Raw genomic sequence first — 21,573 nt, 5'->3', positions numbered from 1 at the left:
ATTGAGAAAATGCATTCCTATTTCTTCTGAATATTCATAGAAGAAAGTTATTAAGACTGTCGGTCACACACTTTTAGAAAGACTGACAAATAACTCAATGTGTCATTGTATGAATGGGTCAATCTTCAGGTATCTCCAAGCATATCCCAAGAATCTGTGATAAGCCTAGAGCTACAATGTGTGTGCTATCTATTGATAAGCTGGTACAGGATTGTTAAGCCTCTGGCAGACCTCCCCATAACCTTTCTTTCTTTTTTTTTTTTCATGACTGTCCATGCAGTTGATACCGGCGGCTCTGTCGTCTTCATTTGCTGAGGCTTATTGCTGTTATTGTGTCGCCATTCATGTTGTAGGGAGGTAATTGAGCCCCTTATTTCTTGCTAGATGCCTTTGGAGAATGAGACCTACCAGCCACAGCTGAAGCAGGGTAATTTAGTGTCACTGAAGCAATGTATTAAAAGGCAGATGATTGTGTTCAAGTGTTCACTATATTGCAGAGAGAGTGATGGATGTGTGATATCATCAGGGTAATAAACCATCTGCCTATCACTTGTAGACCATATTTGTCTCACTGCTTTGTAGGGGATTTACAATTAGCTGGAAAGCCTCACTACAATTTACTTGACTATTCAGGGAGTGCATAGTGAAAAAAAAAAAACACAAACTAATTTTGAAGTTTAGGTTTATTAAAATGGTCTAAAGTGGAAACATAAATAAGTCATGACAACAATAAAATAAACAAATGTAAAAGTAGCTTTGAAAAGATTTTAGCTTAAAACAGCTGAATCCGTTTAGACTGAAGAATCGTTGGCCATTCATGCTCCGAGATAACACTAACCTGTGGGGGAGTGATCGTATCCAGCCCAAGGGGCAGGATAGGATCAGTAATAAGTTCTCCTGTGCACATGGATTTCAGATCACGCTTCAGTCATCTGTTGATATTGGATCAAATAAATCAACCTGAAAACGGATTTCTGCATCGCCACTTCCTACAGATGATGCAGCTTTGCTGGCTTCATTTGGCTCAGACATCTGCTGTGCTCTGGGGCTGTTTGTAAGTCGGGCGTATTGAAGTGTTTGAGATGATGCAGTTACCGATTTCCAAGTCTTCAAGCCTTTCGGTAAACACTGGATCGACTCCTTTGGGTTTTAAGAGAAGTACCTCCATGAGTGCTGTTAAGATGGAATCTTGTTTCTCCCAAGTTCCTAGTATTAATACTCAATATTTTTTCAATGCAGTTACAAATTGTGTGTGTGTGTGTGTGTGTGTGTGTTTTTTTTTTTTTTTTTTTAATGGTCTATTAGTGTTTTCTTCTGATAATTGATTCATTTTTTTGCTATCACACAGTTACAAGCTATACACACTGTTAATGGCAATATTGTGTGTGTGGTGTTAAGTGGGGGTTCCTCAGATTGTTTCAAGTAATTCTAAATGCACTACTGAGCTGTTGGTAATGAAACCGGCACGAGTCCCTGCTGCTAGCACCACAACCACTGTTCAGTCATATTCTCAGCCTTTTTTTTTTTTTTTTTTTTTTAATCCTTTTCTTCTGCAAGAGAGCAGCTGAAGCCAGTATCTTATTACATTGGGGGGCATAGTAAACTGAGATGACTGAGAAAGCCCAAATTTTCCCTTTTCATGATTATAGTGGTCTAATGATGGCCCAACAGAATATAAAATGTTAATCTAACATTTACACATACAGCTGTTTTGTTTTTATTAAAGCTGGTATATGTGTGACGGGTGGTTTTGGTTAATGTTTCATGATGACAACAAGTGTCATTTGGTCATGATGGTGTCCTGTCAGAAAGTGTATGCTAATGCACTACATGTAATAAAACATTACTAAAGTGGAAAGGAAGTTATAGAGTGTGTCAACTGTTCTTTTAATATCCTATTGTTAACAGGAAAAAAAAATAGTTTCCAATTTATTTCATGTTGAGTTTAGACTGTGGAAAAAGTTTTTTCACTCAAGCGTCAGGTCAGCTATACTTTGAGTTTCTTTCCCTTTCTATCCTTGTCTCTTTATCTTAGGTCCTCTATCACCCCTCCACCCAAAAACGCCATCCTTCTTTTTTATTCTCTTCTCCTCTCTCTCAGTGTATAGGGAGTGGTGTTTGGGCAGTCATGTGACTTTTTGTCTGAACACAATTGCCGGTGTTTGCCATTGGCCATTTTTCTTTGAAAGAGCGTTGGTTTCCCGGGTAACGGGGAATGGCGGCACCACTTCGCTTTTCTCTACAGCTGCCCCCTCCCGTCTGCGTTGTTCTGACCTGGTCTCTCTCTCTCTTTCTCTCTGTCGCCGTCTCTTCGTCAGGCTGTGGATCAGGTAGCCTGTGAGCACGACACACACATACAGTGAGAGGGTTGTCTCGCTCTTCCTCCTCTCCTTCTTCTCCTTTTTCATCAGGCTGGCAGTTGCAGAGTCCATTAGACTGCAGGAGGTGAGTGAAACAAATGACCTTATTTGTTTAGATTTAGGTGCTTTTTTTTTTTTGTTGCGTTGCACTGTTTCTTTTCTAGCTGAGCACATGGTTGAACTTGTTTAAAATACTAAGTACTAAACTATCCACCTACTAAGTAAATAGAGCATCCAGTACAAATTAGTCAGTGATTAAACAATCATTACTAATTGGAACAGTAATCTTAAAGTTAAAAAATAAATTGGCCTTATTTTAGAGATACTCTAACTCTAATGTCCATGTTAGCAATAGAGTGGGAGCACTATTTGATGCTTGTTAAAAAATATTTTTTTAACTCTAACCGTTTGATCTACTGGGATTCCTGCTAACTTGTATGTGTCTAGCACAAAGTTTTATCCATGTTTTATTTTGAAATTTAAAGATATGGCATCACGCACTCATTTTACACATTCCAAAAAGGAAGGAAATCAAAGTCCATCAAGAGGCAAGTTCACTTCTTAAGCATCTTGCTGATGTCTCTGGGTAGTAGAGCTGGGCGATATAAGATTTTTTCATATCACGATATGTTTTTTTCATTTCAGGCGATAACGATATCTATCACGATATAAGCCAAATAACTATATTTGTAAGATTTAAATGTGCCGTTGCTCACAAGTAAAATGTGAAATAATCAGCAGCTTGTTTTTATTTAAATATTTATTTCCCATAATAAGTTCAACAGGGTAGATGTACTTAAGGAACATGAGACTTTTTCAGATAAATAAAGGCAAATATTGCAAACTACACAAAAGGCAGCCGCTAAAGCGTTTAAGTTTCAAAATAGAACAAACAAAACATTGTCAATTCCACTTAGAAACAAAATATTAATTCTAAAAATAAATCTTAGTTTGTTTTACAGAAGAACAGACAAAACTGACTAACTTTTGTCAATATCAAATAAACTGAGAACTAAAAGGAAATTCTCAATCTCTCCTTGTTGTATAGCTGAGCTTTTCAAACAGTTTTAACAGTTACTTTAGTCTGACAAAAGCCAAATGACGAATTGGCGCTTCCAGTCAGAGACTGAGGCTACGTCCACACGTACACGGGTATTTTTGAAAACGGAGATTTTCCGTTTTCGTTTTAAAAAATAATCCCGTCCACACGTAAAGGCAGAAATGAAGGAAAACGCTGCTATGAACATGCCAAAGCAGCAGGTGGCGCTAGATTCCTAACCGTGCAGAAATGTTGGCCAATCAGAAGTCTAGAGTCCTCGGTGGGAAAAAGTAAACAAAGCTGGGGCATAGAAGCAGAACCGAGTCGTATGTGTGGAGGGACAGTAACTGTGTGTATATGTAAGCATTTAAACACTGCAGAGAGTAGAATTAACAGTAACAGTATTGTAGAAATTCATTTCACCGAAACAATAACGTGGCGCACAGTGTGACGTCAAAAAATGCGCACACCTTTGACGCTGCGTTTTCTCCGTTTTTCTAGTCCACACGTAAATGCAAAATCGGAGTTTTTACAAATCTCCGTTTTCAGTGACCAAAAACGGCGTTTACGTGTGGACGAAAGGTGCAAACGCATAGAAAATCTGTGTTTTCAAAAATACCCGGGTACGTGTGGACATAGCGCATGCACCAGTTTATTGTATTTCCAGACTTGCTTTCGGCACAATTTACAGTGCACGCTACTCTGTTTTTTGTCAGACTTGAAATAGCCGAAATACCTTCACACTACGGAACTTCTATGGCTCTTCCATCCGGCATTGGAACCATCATCTGTTTTCCCTTCGGTCACGCTCGGTTGATTTTTCTAGTCGGCACACTCATTTCCTCCATTACCTGGGCGGTACGTGGCTGGCTGCTTCCCAAACAAACACACGTGCAGCTTGGCACTTGTGCTGTAAGTAACAAGTTACGTGACGTGACGCTGCGGCTGTGATTGGTTCGGCTCTGCGCTACGTAATTTGGATTGGCTTTCTTTTTTTTGTTTTTTTGTTTTAAGAGGACAAGAGCGGCGAGGTCTATCGCGATAGTTTAATTTTTCTATCGAGAAAAAGTTATATCGCGATACATATCGTTATCGTTCTATCGCCCAGCTCTACTGGGTAGTTATGTGAGGAGTAACTTTTTAAATCCCCGTCCAACTGAATGAAAGAAGTGATGCTTGTTTTCGGAACAGAATGATAATTCATTAATGGTCTAATTCAGAGCGCTGATACGATTACATTTCTGCCCATCCAGTGAGAGTACTGAAGAAATACTCTATTGATTCATGTTATTCATGGAAGTAAAACACACAAAAATAGAGAAGTGTGCTTGCTACAGTGAAGTTGAAACTGTTCTTCCTCTCTGCTACTTGCATCCATCACTGCAAAAACATGATTGGCTAACATAGTTCCTGTTTGGACTGTTGATTTGATCTTTCGAGATATGGATGGGGAAAAACACGGTCTTTGACAGAGGTCTATAACTTTGTGTTTAGGATTTTGTAATTAAGCCGGCTGTCTATTAAGTTGTCTCTGAGGGAAAACTGGCTGGTTCACATATGGGCTGATAGTAACTAGTGCAAACAGGTAATTTAATTAAGTATCAGTATTAACCATAAGAGCCCAAAGCTATTTTGTGGGTAATTTCTAATAAATACCTTTTAAATAAATCTCTTGGGGAAAAGCTAGCTAGTCATACATGCTGTACTTTAATTATTTTTTGGAGCCTTCTGACTTTAGTAGATGGTGCAGTAGTGGAGAGTAGAAAAGGCCTTGCAGCATATGGTTGCCTGCTCACCCTGTGAGCTAAACTGGCGCCCATGTTTTCATAAATCTTTAAGGTGTCTGGGTTATTCATTATATTGTTTTTATTTTTCATACAACGTGTCTGCTTCATGTTTGGGACATCGCAGAGGTTTTCTATATATTTAGAATTTGATTACTAAAAACTATTTTGCACAGAGAAAAAAAAAATTGTATAATCTGCTCTTAGAAATAAATACACGGGTAAAGCTGTTATTTGGAAAAACGTTTAATCTTTAATCTTCAAAATATGATTTCTGTGCCAGGTTAGATGAACATCATCATAGAGAGCAGCTCTGTCTTGTTATATATATTTCCCCACTCATCCGTGCTGGCAGTCTTTATCCTTCAAGCTTGGGTCCTCTACAAGAGGTCTGGGAGCTAGAGGTTCCAACGACTGCACTCTGCTGGAGTAGGATCTCGGATGTCGTTCCTGGGATCTGCTGGAGCCGCTCACACAGTTTGGGGTTACTGCCTTGAATTCTTCATGTAAACCCTTCCGCTGGAATTACCTGTATAGTAGCGTCCCAACAGCTCCTTTGTCTACTTCTGCCTTCTTGTTCTCCAGCCTTACACAGCTGTAGGTTTTTGTGTGTGTGTGTGTGTGTGTGTGTGTGTGTGTTTGTGTATTTTGTATGTATTTAACTTGTATTTTACTACTTTGCATTTTCACTGTAAACCTGCATAGGTTTTTATCTTTTCATCTTCTGTCTTATGCACATTTAAGGCTACGTCCGCACGTACATGGGTATTTTTGAAAATGGAGATTTTCCGTTTTTGTTTAAAAAAAATAATCCCGTCCTCACGTAAGCGCAAAAATAAAGGAAAATGCTGCTAGGAATATGCCAAAGCAACAGGTGGCGATATATTCCTAACCGTGTAGAAATGTTGGCCAATCAGAAGTCTAGAAGCCTCGGTGGGAAATAGTAAACAAAGATAGGACATAGAAGCAGAACCGAGTCCTACGTGTGGAGGGACAGTAACTGTGTGTGTATGTGTAAGCATTTAAACACTGCAGAGAGTACAATTAACAGTATTGTAGAAATTCATTTCACCGAAACAATAACGTGGCGCACAGTGTGATGTCAAAAATGGCACACACCTTTGACGCTGCGTTTTCTCAGTTTTCCTCGTCCACATGTACATGCAAAAACTGAGTTTTCAAAAATATCCACCCTGGCAGGCGTTTTTAAAAATCTCCGTTTTCAGTGACGCCGTTTATGTGTGGATGAAAGGTGCAAATGCATAGAAAAAGCTCAGTTTTCAAAAATACCCGGGTACGTGTGGACGTAGCCTAAGTACAATGAATTTTGCTATATAAGTAAGTACAACTGCCATAGTGCTTTCAGGCTCAAAGCATGGTAGTAGGTCCTTGGTTATGATGAAGCAGAGAACTAAAACAGTCATGGCTGGCATGGGTTTTTAAATGTCTCACAGGATATACTGTGCCCTAAACTGTGTGGAGATTATATGAACATTATTGGCCTAACTTATTTCTATGTTGTAATGAGAGCTGAACAATAACCTCGGTTATTCTTGAATTTCCATGAAAGATTCAACAGCTGTCTGTGATCTGTGCTCCACTCATCGTGGCACGGACACAATAAGGCCTGTGTTTGGGAATGAGGCCAATTTGAGAGGATTTTAAACATTGGTTGCTGTCCTGAAGTGGTTCCCCTTGAGCTTCATTTCTTAGGCTCTACCAACCAGGTGGTTGCTTCTGTGTTTGGTTACTGTGGTAACACTGCAAAGTGGCTCCCTGCCCCTGCCTCAGGTGTACTTTATCTTATGACCCGAAGGACACTTTGCACATACAAATACACATACACTTGCACTCCCATATACAAACACACACTAGGACCTTGATTGCTGACACGGGGAAATATGAAAGACGACTTTGTCCATTCTAGAAGTGACGGTGTAGTGGGAACAATGTTGTTATATATGTTGGTTTCTTAGGTTTATCAGTGTTAATTCTAAGAAAAGGAGCCTTTGCAGATATATTTTCTTCACTCCTGACTTTAAAATCTCTTAAAACTAATGAAGATTTGAGTCTCATCTGCGTTCATGTTTTGTATAAAGCCATTTATCTGTGCTTTTTTTTTTTCTTTTTTTCTTTCTTTTTTTGCCAGCTTACATTGGGGCCAAATTTAGGGCTTAAAGCATTTCAAGCCTGTTGTTACTGACTGAGGTTTAACTCTGCACAGTCAGTTCATGAAGATTTTAATTTAATGTTTTTTTGTTTTTTTTAAGTATATCCGTTTCTTGTCTGCATTAATCGTTTGTAGACTCAGTAAGCGGGAAACAGGGCTGGAGTGGGTGTCATTGATCCGCAGTCTGGTATTGCATTGCTGATGCAACCAAGAGGAAACTGGTGCCGAGGCCTTGTTGTTGCCTCTGACTGGCTGCCATGATGTCACCACTGCTGACCCGACAATCCTGACATTCCTGCTGATAGAGGTTTTATGCAGACGTGGAGGGCAATATGTGAGAGAGATGCACAGACTTGCACACATACGGCCTTTGTCTAAGCACTGATTAGTAATCTGGCATATACACCAACACACACGTCATTAATTCAGTCTCACGCATATGCCCACTCCAGCACACTCAAATGCTCTACAAGCCGAATAAAGACGGTGATGGCGAGTCTCATCAGCTTCGTTAAAATTCAACAGATCTTTAAGTGTCTCTGCTTGAATTTTCGGTGAATCAGTTTTGCATTCATTCTGTCCTTCAAACTAAAATGTCTATCGTTAAAATGGTATGATTAGAGATTCATTTTGCATTAGTGTTATCACTTCTTTGTCTCTCTATGCGCCTCAGTTTTTTGGGGGTGTTTGAGTATTTGCTTATAATGCTTATTTTTATTTTACTACAAAAGACTTTCTATAGTACAGCTACAGCTTTCCTTTGATTCAGCCAAGCCACAGAAGGAAAGAGATGACAGGCCTGCTGCGGTGAAAGCTTTTAAACGCTGCTGTTCCCGCAGGTGCTTGGATAGTCCTTTCACAGCAAAGGCCAGTATTGTAAACAATGTTAAGAATAAGTGGTTAGAAAATGGAGTGTGACATCTGAGACCATATGGAGGACAAATGGAAAAGGATTTGGACTCAACAAACAGTTGTAAGAAATAATGTAAATCAACAAACTGAAGACTGGAGACAAAGGTGTAGACGAACAGGCTGGGTGTCTGTGAGTGTTCAGTGTGGCTTCTGCCTCACACTGTGTGAGGTTTACAAAGCTTTTGTTCACATTTGACCCGACCCCTAACCTGCACCCATCTGATAACTCCCCTCTCTGTAACCTGGATTTCCTGTCCATCCACTTCTTCACTTTGTTGGGCTTGCTCGACACACTTGGCGTGATAAAGCTACCTCTGGCTCTACCTCTTTGTTATTGAGTGAAACATACTAACAAAGGACATAATTTGCATGCATGATAAATCACAACATATGTTAATGCTTTACTCAGCATATTGAAAAATGTTGAAAAAAAAATCACAGTAACTTTGTATTATGAGTGAGGTTTTGTGATAATTTTGTATCACAATCTAGTGATTACTACCTGTAGAAGACAACACCTTAATCTTGCACTAATTTCTCTTTCTTTGTATTCTCGCTCTGTAATCGCACATTAGCTAGGATTGTAATTCATGGGTTTGGTCCTCCCTTTTTCTAAAGAAGTCTTTGGGTTAGTCAGGCCCTGAGGCTGAGACAAACAGGCCCTCACAGGATTGTCTTGATCATTACAAGTATTTTTCAACCTCCTAGGACCTGGCGTCCACATATGTGGACATCACATTTTGGGTTATTTAGACTAAAATACTCAATTTTGCTCTACAAGGGCCTGATATCCACTTACGAGGACATTATACTGCTACTGTTCTATCAAAATTTTAAACGAATATCCTCATATGTGGCTCTTATTTTTCTTAAAAACAAAAATAAGGTTAAAAAAAAAAATCTGGTAATTCTTTGTTTTTACATTCATTGGGCCCCAATATGCCCAAATATCAAAGAGAAATTAAAAATGCATGTCTTGGAAGAGTTTGGGTCTTAGGAGGTTAATAATGCCTTTATTGAACTTTTAAAGGGCGTAACAAATAAACAGCAAAAAGAACAATAAAATGTTTCTATATTATTCATATCCTTGCAGCTAAATAAAAAGAAATAATAATTCACTGTCACAAAACCAAGTAGCTCGGAATGTTAAAATATGACACAAAAATGAGCTCCCTTAAACCGAAAAAAGAAAAATGTGAAACAATAGTAACAAATAGCAACAAGAATATGTCTGGTGTGTTTTTATTATAGTGATTTAATGTGGCAAGAGTCACATGTTCTCATGAGGCAACTAAAGTGTGTTAATCTGAGGTGTTTATTCACAATTCCCTTTCAGCACAAGCTGATATCAAGTCACCTGCTGAGGTTGCAGTTTCCATATCTTCACCCCATGCTTTTGCATATAATATGATGCATTCGTATTCATAAACGGACTATAAAATTCAGATGAAGCCCTTTATAATCACTTTATAATGACTTGTTGATTTTTGTCTTTTTTCCCCCTCCTATCACTTCCTTTTCTTGTATGGGAGAGAGAAAGGAAAAATTGGAAACAGCTGCTACATCTGGTACAAACAGTCTATCCAACTTTGTGTGTCACAGCTCTCTCTCCCTGTAGCATTGAGGCTGGTTGTAGTATCCATTTACTGATAGGAACAGCATGGGGCAACACAGTGTGACACTAATGGCACAGCTTTTTCTCCAGAGACAGTGTCTTACCAGAAAGCGTGATTTTTAAGCAGTCGAGATATTTTGAAGTACTAGTTTGCTGCTTCCAACACGAAGACACTGAAGATAAACACACTGCAGCGTGTGATCGCTGTCCAAAAATGTATTTCATCTCTCAAAATAGCTTTTCATTCAGCTGCTCAAAATGCAACGTGATGCAATGTGTGACGCAGCAATGTTTTTGAATGGTGGTAACTTTGTCCTGAGCCAGTCTAGACTGGTTCTGAATAAAGAAGCAGAAAAAGAGATGATGGAGAAAGTGCCAGAGTGTAGCCAAAGTCCTGACAACTTGGAAGCTGTGAAAGCCAACTGAGAATCTCTTTTGCTTCATTGAAGCGGTCTTAAAAAGAGTGATCAGAGAGCGAGGTGGCTTTCTGTATATTTTTCTGTCTTTTCTATCCTGTTTAGAAGAATTCAAAGTTTGTTTACCTGGAGTGTATCAGCTGATCCAGTTGACCGTGTCTTGCTGTCATTTTCCTTTTGTGCTCACTTGTCATCCCTTTGTGTTCAGATTCACCTTGGCGGCAGATTGTCGAATCACCCGTTGTTATTTGTCAGGCGATAATGCGGTGACATGTATTTGCTTTCAAACCACAAATCATCTTGTGATCCAAGTTTCTGGGAAGAAAACAAAAGTCTTTGTCTGTTCTTGATGTGGGATGTGCTATATTTACATCTCAACAGGGCAATTACCTTCACTGGCAAAACCATGTTGTCTGTCATAATGATACACAAGACATAGCTGCAATATGGGAGCACCAACATTGGCCTGACCATAATGAGACAGCAACCCTATACTTAGCCATGTTTGGGGAAAAACAGAGCATTACTACCTTGTGTTGCTTGAGAATGAAAACTGATGTCAACAAAAGTTCAGGATTTATTTTTATTTTTTTTAAAGCTTGTTTGGCGTTCTGAAAATAGAAGTGTATCATTCCATTCGTTGTCCAGGTTTTAGTCTTAGCCAACCCGTTGACTACTTGTTGGAGAGTGCTTTTAGTGAAGGGTTGAATTAACTGAGGGAAGAAAATGGTGGTGGTTTCAACAGGGGAGATGGAAATGGATGAGCCTTAGGAGCAACTTCATGCTATTCATTGTTGTTGAATAATAGCCAACAAAGACAGTGTCAGCATGCATTCCCCTCTCTTTGCTCCCAAGTTGAACTGCTGCCAGACACAGCCAGTCTATTTTTCACTCTCAGAGCCATCTTCTTGCCTCTCCTGAGTCGAGTTATGGATGGGTCATCTTTAGACAGACTTACAACCACTTGGTCGTTGAAGTATTGCCTTAGTTTATAGCTGGTGTTTCGAAACCGCTGTGTGACATTTTTACTTTTTTTTTTTTTTTTTGAATGCAGATAAATGATAAAGAACTACTTGAAAGACTTGCCTCGAAAAGTGCAGGTTTTAAAGCTGTTTTGGCCTCATCTTTGTTTTCTTTAGCGTCTTTGCTGAATGCAGAGGCGGAGCTGGAAATTGAGAAGGGGAGGGGGTTGCAGGAATGTTTGAGTCACAGGAAAAAAGGGATGATATGTAGAGCTTGACAAGGGGGTGTGGGGTGGGGCACAGCAGTGGGAGGTACCCTGAGGAATGCCTGGAAGGTGTCAGCAAAGTCTGGGAGGCTTTGGACTGATTATCCTTTACATCACAATGCCCTCTGTCTTAAATTAAGTGGATGTGGGTCTGTGGACGGACGAGCAGATGATCCATTTACAAGTAATAGCCCATCAGGACCCAACAAGTGTGGTTACTTTTTTAACTGTGGCCTTTTGGACCTAAGCACCACCTCAGGAGGTTGTTCCCCTATTTTATTCAAGAGGGGTTTAAATTTTGTCAGACATCATAGCTCTTAGATGTGTCAAAAGCTTTGCTGTATAGACAGAACAGTGAAACACTTTACACTGATGGGAACTGACCCTCCGTGAGCCTCTGAGTCAGCCTGGCTAAAAGCTACAGAATTCTTCGCAGGGATCTTTTGTTTTTTGCATGATTTAATTCATCAAATTAATGCAATTAATCCCCAACATCTATTTTTGGAACATCTGCTTTATACAATGTGCACGCTGGTTATTAGGCACTGTGACTGCGTGTCCTCATTAGTTTGGTTGGAATACAGTTTGTTGTCAGATGGAGGCAAAGTAAAGAAAAGGATGACAAAGGTTTTGTTGATCGTCTGCTGCTGCATCTTTGCATCAGAGTTCCAAAACTACAAAGGATTAAAGTAGAGGGGAAGTAAAAAAATTGCTCTGATATTTTGTGACACTAAAGGAAAATTGTGAAATTGGCCTTTTTATTCCCTTGGACTTGGTTAGTTTTTACTTAATTAATGCCACAAAACACATTGATTATAAATTAACTAAAAAGAGGTGTAACTAAATAAGAACTGATGTATTAATTGAGAATGCTAAATGTCACTTATATGTCAGTATTGGTGTATATATATTTGCACCACTTTATAGTTTAAAGAACTTCTGGTAACAGCAGGTGTTCCTGTAAGATATGCTGCTGAGTATTTGGTCTCAGTCTTATTAATACAAGCAAATTTTTGGGATTCTCATCAGAAATATTTGCGTATGTTTTCTGTTCATGTAAAAGAGTGTATCAACTGCTACATTTAAAAAAAAAAAAAAAATTATCTGGTTAACATGCAAATCTGTAATCTTGAGATTACATGTTGCCTCTAGGTGAAAAGTTGGAGGAAAATATATGACATGCCACCTGGAGCTGTAAAATGTCCATGGGTACAAATTGGTGGCGCGATCGATTGGTATCAGAAAAGCCTCAGGGCGATATGTAGATTCGTTGAAATTCTTCTTTTTATGCATTTTGAAAATGTATTATTATGAAAAGTCAAAGGAAAAGATATAACATGTGCTTTTGAGCTGAACCTGTGTCTCAAATTTATAATGAGGTTGTCAGTAGTTCACATAAGAAAACTACCACTGTGGTTAAATGGTATGCAGGTGTATGTGTTAGACATGAACTTATTACTTCCGCGGCTGCACTTTGTTTTTCATGTGCGAGGCACAGTGGAGGGGTGCCAGACAGAGAGCGGGGATTGCTTCATACTGAAAAGAGCCATAAAAGTTTTATTTTATTTTTTTCAAAACCCATGAACGTGTTCATTTTAAGCCGTGACAGTCTGAAGGGTGTTGTTTTATGTTGCTATAAAAACTGGTAACAATCAGTTTTTAATGTGTGCTTTATTTAGCATCATATAGGCTGTTATAGTCTCGGTGCTAATATATTAGCTGTTTTGCTTCATTATCTGGGCCTCAGTTAGTCCTCCTTTTAAACTCGAGATGTTTGCTTGCTTTTACATAACGTCTAAGTGGCCATTTTCTAGTTTCTTCTGTAGGGAAGATAGTGAGGGAGAAATAAGACACTAAAAAAATAGTTTACGGTTAAGATTGAGGGAGACGTACGGATAAAGATGAGGATAATGTCAAGAGAGTGGGGTATGGCTCATGCTGGGGGCTCCCACACATTCTGCCTAGCCCATTGGTCATGCATGTCTCAGCTCTGTGTGTGTTTGTGAGAGAAGGTTATGGAGGTAGGAGCACAACTCAAGATTGTTACATTATTTTAAAATGTTAAATAGTTTCTATCCTACTTTTGTAAAGTAATGAGTTTCTCTTATAATGTGACTGTGTTGCTTTCTGGACAGTAGTCATTAGATTTAAGTTGCTTCTTTCTCTCATTTTCCCACAGGGCGTTGCCTGACTCAAACACATGCACGCACACACACAAACACACACACACACGTTGTCCAGTTCCACCTGGTCTGTCGGACTATGACCTCATTCCAGGAAAAGGAAGAGAAAATCACCTGACAGACTCATTTGTGTAATCAGCTGTAACCAGAGGCCACTGCGTGTATGTCTAATGCCTCGAGCTACTGATTGTGCTAACAGCAGGGAGTTTATACTGCTCTTAATTTTTAAATTCTCCTCTAAGTAGTCCTTTGTGTCATTCAGAAATACAGATTGCGAACAGAAGAACTGCAAAAATTGATGCTGATAGAGTACGGCAACACACAAAACACTCTTTCAACTACCTGAAAAAGGGGGGAGGTGATCTGATCTGTCAGCACAGCAAGAAAGGGTGGGGAGAAAAAGAGTGAGAGAGAGAATGGACTGGCGGGGAGGGTGTGTTTCTGTGTGGGTGAGAGAGACGGCGAGGAGGAGGAGTGTAGAATGACAGAGGGAGAGAGAACTCTGGCACCTCTCAGATCTCGGCTGTGGCGAGGGCTCCTGGTTGAAGCACATTCCTCAAGCAGCCAGCGACGAAAAGGCAGCGGGACAGTGCGGAGGAGAAGTCGCGACATCCTTTAAATCTCTTCGTGACCACATAGGACTGCCTCTCACCTCTCTCGGCTCACGCACTGCTCACACAGACACTTGCTAAGCTGCGTAACGCACCAGCCGCTCAACCAGCTCTGCTGCCCTGTCAGAAGTAAAGGATTTCCCCGATTGAGGCACAGGGACAGAAAGAATAAAAAAAACTGATTGAGGAAAAGAAATTTAAATCACTGAAGAGGCGGAAAGGCTTCTCTTTTACTCGGTAAGTGTACGGGCTTCTTTTGGTGATTGTTTGAACGTGTCCTTGACTGCTTGAATCACGGTGTCAGGAAGTTTCTCTGAATACAGCCGGCTTTGCCGTATGTTCCAGCATGCACGTAAAAACCTGTTATTATTACTACTATAAATACTGTTAGTTTTTATTATAAATGGCGAGTTTCTGTTTGTATTGTTGTTTGAATGGCATAATAATGAAGAGACTCTTGTGTTATGTCTGTAGAGTGATGAACTGTGTCTTTACATGTACCTGTTGACACTAGACCCGTCACCCAAGTATTCTTGCCTGAGACAAAAGGACCCAAACCTGTTTGGAGGAAACCTCATTGACTGTGCACTTGTGCAATTATGCCCCTTCCCCCCCTTTTTTCTTTAAAAAAAAAAAAAAATAACTTTTTGTGTCAGTCACAAAGCCAGCCTGCCTGTGCAAATAGAGGCTGTCCACAAGTGTAATGTATCACAGGCTGCTCTTTTTACTACCCCAGGATTAAAGATTAATTTATGAAAGTCACGGGCAGAGTTCAGCTCACTTACTGCACGTTCCGTGCTATACATCTCAAACACTGTGCAAATCTAATGCACCAAATCCAGTGGAAGTGAGCCTATATAAACGTTGACTCATCATTATGCATGGCTAGCATCTTAGTTACAGATTCTCAGCATGGTTTGTGTTAGACAGTGAAGCTCATTAGCAGGCTGTATTTGTTGTCCAATCAGGGCTGCTGGTTTTAAATCCCTCTCTCCAGGAGGGAATTTTTTTTTTTCCAGGTTGTGGGAGTCAAACAGTTACACCTCGTGTGTTATCTCTGTTAGTATGTTTCACAAAGTTGACTTGTTTCCAGAAAGATAGTGTCAGAATAATAGATGGTTAAGGGAAGGGAGCCATATGGACTTTGACCCAAGCGCTTGGTTCTAATTATTTAGTTTTAGTTTAGTTTTAGGTTATGTAATCGTTAGCAGTTGTTATACTACAGTGTGTAACCCTTATTCAAATGATCAGTCCCACCTGATGTTTGCTCAGAGTTATCAAGGACAGTAAATTTATTATCCTAAGTAAATGTAGTGGACCATATTTGCTTGAGATCTTTGAAGGGAACAGAAGTATGACGATTTAATGTACTAGAAAACAGAGTGGCTATTATAGTCATAAGAAAAAGCCACATGTGAAACGTGAAAGGCACTTTTAATTAAACATATTGTGGTTAAAATAAGATCCCTTTATGTTGCTCAAGTGTTTCCAGCTGTCAGTAGAAAGTGACTAAAGCCTGCTTGAATAATGCCATGTGCCACTTAGCATATCCATGATGTAATCGCATCATATTTGCCTCGGCCTAGTGTCTGCCCTTTCACAGCTGCTATAAAAACATTTTCTTTTTTTCCACCTAAATTTCCAGGAAAAGTTCGTCTCACATACATGATTTTATTTTATTTTCCTGTTAAGTAATAGTGACTGAAATGCAGCCCATTAAGACTGCGTTATTATGTTATTATATTAAATCAGATTAGATTACTGCAGTCACTTCAAAGCCATTTCCAAGCAGCTGCTCTTCATGGCTAAAATTGTGCTTCTATATATGCGATATCACCTAAAAATAACGCATACAAATAGTTTGAAAGTAGAGCTGCATTATGACTTTGGTTGTGTGTACAGGAAAATGTAAGATGTCCCATTAAAAAAAGAGGAAGTTGGTGGACATGCACAGCTCATTTGTCTGGTGCAAAAAAATCAAGCGATTATAAAGGAAACGATCAATGTTGGTTCAAAACATCATTCGAATTGTTGCCAGGTACATTTATTTATGTCATTTTTTAATGTCACTACAGGAGGTACAAAGTTGCTAAGTTCCCAACAATAAAAAGAAGTTGTGAGCAAGTGGAGCAGGGCTTTGGTTGCAGATACAAAAGAAAGTTTTGGCACCAAACTGTGGCTTCTGTTTACGTAAAACTATGAATAAATAACTCTATTGTACTATGAACATATGTGAAGGCATATCTGCTGAAGGTTTGAAACCATATTAAGTCGTAGCACTTGCCTCGATGTTTTCAACTTCAACGGCTATATTTTTGCAGCAATTTTTTATTAATATGCAACAATAGCCAAAGGGAAGAGTATCCAGTTTATCATCACCAAGGTAAAGCCGGCTGAGCGGCAGGTTTAAGAAAATATTAATGCTAATGTTTAAAACTTTCACTGCTGCATGGCCCGGTGGTAGGAACTCTGTTATGAACTATATAAATGGTGTTATCTCATCCTTTGAAATATTTTCAAATGAGATAATGTGATTTAAAAGGCGGTATACTCCCTATTCCTAGGAATGCATCATAAAACGTTCAACTTTTATTCTCAGCCTTATTTTCTCTCTGCTACCCTTCAAGTCTCCATCAAGTGCTTAGATATTTCTTATTTTCTGTCACATGAATGAGCCTTTTTAGCATTGAGACAGTAGAGTGTCCTGTGAGAGTGGTTGTGCCTTGTTCTCTGCAGTGTTATTTTTAATGCTCTTTTCCTGCTTGAATACACAGATGGACTCCTCTTCTAGAATAGTCCGTCTGTCTCTCTCCGTCTCTGTCAGTGTGTCTGTCTGTCACTCAGCTCACATGGCAAGGAAGGCAAGCCTGCCCATGCACAGCAAGATATCTCTTGGGATTCTTGATGGGAACTTTCGAAGTCATCCTTCATGCTGTGAAGCGTCTGAATTTCTCACAGTCCTTATCAGTAGCATTTCCGTACTCCTGCCGATGCACTCAGGTGCAGATGTAATTGGAAACTCTACGGCCACATGTTGGTGAAATAATATTTTTGCATGTATGAGGCTGTGATTATTTTCAGGCGGGTGGTTTGAGCCACTTTTTCGTCTTTTCCGATAAAACTGTCTTTCTTTCTCGTGTGTTGCTGTGCTTACCTCACTTGCTCTCTCCTGTACTTTTCCGTGCGTCCTTCCCCCTGCCTGTGCAATGTGACGGAAGGTAATGCTGTGCCTTGCTCATGTCGGATCCATTAGGGATGAAAGCACACTGCAGTGATAAAAGATTGATCCAGTACTTCTTGCATCACATCCCTCACATCTTGCTCCCTTATCCTCCCTCACACCCCTCTTTCCAATCCAAAGTCAACCCAGTTTTCAATTTATCAAATCATTTGTACTCCTCTAAATAAATCATCCTCACCGAGTTTACTATGGCAGACGTTTTCCCACAGGATTTCATAAAGGAGAACACAGTCTTGTAGGATGCTGTAGAGTCTTACAAGTTCTCACTTATGAAATTTTCTCGATGGTGTGTTTATTTAAAAAAAGAAAAAATTGGGACGGCTCTGTTTCAGTGTCTCCTTTCTTTAGTGTTCTTGCTGTATCGGGTAGGATAGTATGTACTTTGCTAGAAGAACCAGTGAGAGACTGGCATCCAGCCCAACACACACACACACACACACACACACACACACACACACACACACACACACACACACACACACACACACACACACACACACACACACACACACAGGCCTTTTCTTCGCCTGTTTTATCTGAAGAGGCAAAGACAAACACAGCAGACCTGTAGTTTCAGCAGAGAGGTTATAATTACTGAGAGGAAGGGAGGATTTAAAAAAGGAATTTCACTGTGGCTCTGTTTTGAGATTTTTTAGAAACCTCTCTTTTCAAGAGCACCTGGCTTTTTACTTTTTATGTGTGAGTTGTAAAGCTGTACAGAAATTTGTGGACTGATTATAAACAAGTGTTGAAGTCTTTTGATCCTTGAAGTTGGAGAGGCATTTCCCTGAGGCAGTGAGGCTTTTTTGTTTTTTATGCCAACTTTTCTGAATTGTGCTTACTTTTGTCCTCAGTTATCCCTTTCAGGAGAAGCTGTTGAAATAATTCGAGGTCACCGAGTGACACAAATAGCCACAATCTCCCTTCATTCATCTAACATGTTCAGGTCAGAGGTTACCTAAAGCCATCTACTCTCAGAACCATGCAGACTTGGTCCACCTTAGGATATGTTCCCAAGTAAGCCCAGCTGGCTATAAAGTTCATCTGAGTCAATGTTTTCATGTCTTATCAGGATAAACTTCTTGTGACATTGTCAAACCAATAGCGTCTTATTTCCTGTCGCTATTTGACACCAGTGGCAGGTTACTGTTGCTGAGGTAATGAACAATCTGTGTCTGTTTGTAGGCTTGAGACGCATGGACAGACACTCAATGTGTAGTCATTATACTGCGGTAAACATCTTATTCCCGCTAGGATGGTCATGTGACCGTTTGTGTTTGTGTGAATCTGTGAATATGTGTGAGAGTGAGCGAGCAAGCAGCAAGTTGCTCCCTTGCTGAACCAGCCATGCTATACCGATTCTCTGCACACAGAGCTCTCTGGGCAGTAAATAACACGGTGCCTCAGCTGGGGGACCTGGAAAGGTCCACGAGGGGGGTCAAGACTCCAACAAGAAAGCGAAAAAAATATCTGCCTCTGGGAGCAGAGATAGTAAATCATCATATAGGACAGGAGAGAGGCAGGTGGATCTGACAGATTTGCCCGTCATGCTGAGAGGCTTGACGGTAGACCTGTCATTGAATGTTGATATGGTAGATCAAGCATAAAACATGCAAAACAAACCACCATTGCTCATGGGTAGATGTAGGTAAAACAAAAATTCTCTGGAAACTTTTGGTCTGAGAGATTCGCTTATACATCCTCTTATAAATACACCAAACATGACAACATTACAGCCTATACATAATATTGCTACTTCATTTTGATTGAAGTACAAAAACAGGTTCTAAGTAAACAAAGTTACAAGAGTCTAATGATCCTGTAAGCCAGAGGTAGGCAACTCTAGGCCTCGAGGGCCGGTGTCCTGCAGGTTTTAGATATCTCCCTGTGTCAACACACCTGAATCAAGTGGTTAGTTCATTCCCAGGCCTCTGGAGAACTTCAAGAAATGTTGGGGAGGTAATTTAGCCATTTTAATCAGCTGTGTTGGATCAAGAACACATCTAAAACCTGCAGGACACCAACACTTGAGCCCTGGAGTTGCCTACTCTTGCTGTAAGCAGTATCAGTACGTTTCATGCAACCCTATGGAGTTGAGTCTTCATCACCTGTACAGTTTACTTTACTGCACTTCCTTTAACCCTGTGACAGAGACACCAAAACTGGTCCTTTATTTCATCCAGAGCGATAAGCAGATATAGGAAAGATACAGACATATTTTCAGCATCAGATTACCGTCATACCTGGGCCCTGCTCCAAGACTTAACTTTACTGAGTTTCCTGGATATCTTATCTGGGTAAAACCCTCAAAAGTGGAGCATGTCATAAGTGTTATTTATAAGATATATATTTTTTGTAAGTTTTATTTTGATATATCTCACATTTGGTATTTCCATCTTTATGCTTGCTACTTTTAATATTCCTTCATTAAGAAACACCTCGTCATTGTTCCATCTTGTCCTTGTTGTCCTTGTTATTCCAAAAGGGTAGCTAACATATCTCTCACAAGTATACTCAGCCACAGGATCCTTGTCAGTTTGTGTATATACTTGTGTATCCATACCAAAGATCACCGTGGTGATCATGTGGAAGATCTTAGTCCCAAAGGTGCTCCAAGGATGCTGGAAATCGGCACCCTGCTCTCCTACTTTTTTCTGATGCACACATCCGTCTGCTGCACTGCTCGGGCATCGTCGTTACTCCTCTCAAAGTAATGATGGGGAGAGAAAGTCATGCGTGACACCACCTTCCCATCAAACTATAAATCATCTGAACCTTATGATCTGCTTGCAACACAGGTATTTCATCGTTCACTTTCTGTGCAGTTGAGTATAAAACTCAAAATTATACTATTAAGAGCACTGCGTATAAGAAACAGGTCTGAAAGCTCGTATCAATTTCAATTGTATTGTTTGATCTTCTCTGTACTTACTCAGAGTTTGACTTATCCTGTAAAAATAAGCATATATTTTTAAAGTAAGGTATCTAAAAATGTAGCGTGTTTTTTATTTATTTATTTTATTTAAATAGTTAAATATATATATCTTGAATGTACTCCCTAAGTTACTCTGGATCTTTTTTTTATCTTTTAATGTTTATTTGCTCCACTCTCTGACTGATGTTTTGTTTGACTCATGTAACATTTAGACCACACACATGTGACATCGCAGTTCTGTGACGCATTGTAAATACCAAAGTGTTTACCTGTTTAACCCCTTAGGAGCCTTTATCTTAGCGTACACAAATAGCGTCTTTGTGGAATGAATCTCCTTTCCTGCAGATCTTATCTTTGTAGCAAGACTTAACAAGGTCCTGCTGCAATATTCTACCTTTAGTTTTACTTACACACAGCCACACACACGCACACTCTTGGTTGCTCTCACTCTATGGCTGTGCTGTATTCCTAGCTAAAGGCCAGGCATGTTGAAACTCCCTAGGTAAATACTGTAAAGGTGTGAGGATGAATGTTTTGCATAGCTGAAGGTCCTTAGCGATGGAATAACATGTTAATTTGTACAGCTGGTGGCTGCTTCTCAAACTTTCTGGCTGTCTTTCAATGATTGTCACGGTCGGGACCCAGCTTTCAGTTTCAAAGTCGAGTCTAATCAAAACCAGCAGTGAATGGACTGCATTAGCTATAGTAGTCACATGGGAACTGCCCATGTAATGTTCACGGCCTGTAAAAAGAGACAAGTGGAATTCCTCACTTTGATCTGTGAAAACATGCTTTACACAGAGAGATGTATGTGCTGGAGTTGTGTGTTTTTTGTTGTAATAGTTCATCCCTGTGCAAGAATGAGCACCTGCTGTATCCTTAAGTAATAACTGCCTCACCTAACAGGCAAACAGACCTGTGATGGACGGGTGTGTTGATAATGATGATCTGATGCTTTGAGATTTCTTTTGTGCTATTTTTGTTGCTGCAACACAGATATAGATATATAGATATAGATATATAGAGATATAGATATATAGATAGTAGAGGTGGGAATCACCATACATCCCACGATACGA

The 21,573-nt window shown here is 39.7% G+C and overlaps 1 protein-coding gene across 4 annotated transcripts in view; it reads left to right on the top strand.

The window, feature by feature from the left end:
- Positions 1 to 21,573, top strand: part of rassf7a (Ras association domain family member 7a) — a 39,160-nt gene that overhangs the window by 3,321 nt on the left and 14,266 nt on the right. The window contains exon 2 of one of the 4 annotated variants that reach the window (XM_080304873.1): positions 2,319 to 2,445. The exons of 1 other annotated variant lie outside the window; for it this stretch is intronic. The gene's annotated coding sequence lies outside the window, so the exon portion shown is untranslated. Of the gene's footprint in view, positions 1 to 2,133; positions 2,446 to 14,166; positions 14,556 to 21,573 lie in introns of those variants that run through there. 2 more of the 4 variants (XM_080304874.1, XM_080304872.1) reach the window with 2 other exon arrangements.

Source organism: Astatotilapia calliptera, chromosome 7 (genome assembly GCF_964374335.1).
Source record: "Astatotilapia calliptera chromosome 7, fAstCal68.1, whole genome shotgun sequence".
NCBI lineage: Eukaryota > Metazoa > Chordata > Actinopteri > Cichliformes > Cichlidae > Astatotilapia > Astatotilapia calliptera.
Note: the sequence above shows the minus strand (reverse complement) of the source record. Positions and strands in the feature narration are given on the sequence as shown.